General features: G+C 39.6%; 1 pseudogene; it reads right to left on the bottom strand.

Moving 5' to 3' along the window:
* Positions 1-590, bottom strand: part of LOC110295191 — a 1,745-nt pseudogene extending 1,155 nt beyond the window's left edge.
* Between the last annotated feature and the right edge of the window lie 1,115 nt (positions 591-1,705).

Genomic DNA, 1,705 nt, shown 5'->3' on the forward strand with positions numbered 1-1,705 from the left:
GCTTGGGACATTGCCTATGTGACTACTAACCATACCTCTCTTGTGGGGGCTGAGGGAGCATAACTTCGACAGGAGCCAGAGTTCCAGGAGCATGGGGAACACCTACTGTGCCATGTAGGTGAATTGTCACCACTCCTGGGTTCAGACATCAGCTCTACTGGAGACCAGACTGTCTTTGTATAGCCCAATGCCCCACAGTTGTCAGCCCTGGGATCAGTCACCGCTAGAAGCCATGGGTCCCTGAAAGCTGCTAGTATCTGGTTAGTGAAGGTCTCAGGTGTGAAGCAGCCAGCAATTGGAGTGGCTCCTGTGGCAGCAGCAAACTTCAGCACAGCTTGCTGGCCAGTGTTCCTGGAGGAGATGACACTGATATCAGCAGGGTTCTCAATGGCAACAATAGCTCAAGCTGTAAGGAACAGTTTCTCCCAGGTCCTCTTCAGATTTATGATGTATATACTGTCACGTTTCCTTTTATAGATGTACTGTTCCATCTGAAAGTCAGGGTTGGTGCCACCTAAGTGGGTTCCTGCAGCAAGGAATTTGAGAATATTCTCCTCCTTCATCTGCAGGACATCAAGGAATCCGGACATTGTATGATTCCCTTTTACGTTATACTGGGAACCAAGAACAATGCCATATGGACCCATCCCCAGGTATCACGGAAAGCTCATGTGACATTATTTCATGCCAAAATCCACACATAACTTCAACTCTGTGAGTAGCTGTAATGGGATATGGGATCTCTAGGAGATTATTATGGTATAAAGACAGAGTTTTCACCATTGGGATGGGTGTTGTCGAAGGTTTGAGTTTGCCTTTTCCAGTATGGGGATATTTTCAAAAAGGAACTGTGTAAAAGGCAGTAAATTGTAACTTAAGAGACAGCAAAGCTTTGACATTATGTATGGTACCTGACTCAACCTTCAGATCGATGAGATAAAAGACTTGGGTATAAATCTCCCAATATGTAGTCTTTGGTTATGACACTTCAAGTGAACTAAGAAAAAGTTACATTTCTGTCTTGAAAATGTAAAGAAAAGAAATTTTAGAGCATTATTAGTTTATAAAATGAATGCTTTTGATTCAATACTTTGGAACAGTGATGATAATCAGAGTGTAACTAATTAGGCAGGAGAGAAAGCACGTCAGTCTCTGAAATGGTGCGTAAACTCTACTATGACTTATGGAAAGTAGATGGCAGACTGTGATCTGAAATATTTTCCCACGTACAGATGCAATCTGCTCTTCTTGCTGTTGTTCAGTTGGAAAGAGTGTGTACAGGACTCACAGGGGTGGGGATCTGATAATTCAATTTGTTATTAAATATCATAAAGAAATAAGGAAAGATAGACTGAATAAAATAGACTGCCCACTAAAATGTGAAGAACAGAATACTGGAGAAGGAGAACGATTTAGGCTGTCCTGAGATCTAGGTTGGTAGAAATAATTAATATAAACGTGATTAAAAGAAGTTTCATTTTAGTTATACAAAATCTTACTAGATTGAAATAGATATTTTATATTAGCTCTGTCTGTTTGCCCGCCACAAAGTTACATGTGACATAGATATCTGGTCATTGTATGTCTTTTGCCACTTCATGAGTATTTTTAAAATTTCATAATAGTTCTGGATATCAATGTTTCTAGAGCTTTAATAATTCATAATAAAATAGAGGCTATATAAATGGTTTTAATTTTAATATAT

This window comes from Mus caroli, chromosome 5 (assembly GCF_900094665.2).
Source record: "Mus caroli chromosome 5, CAROLI_EIJ_v1.1, whole genome shotgun sequence".
Classification (NCBI taxonomy): Eukaryota; Metazoa; Chordata; class Mammalia; order Rodentia; family Muridae; genus Mus; species Mus caroli.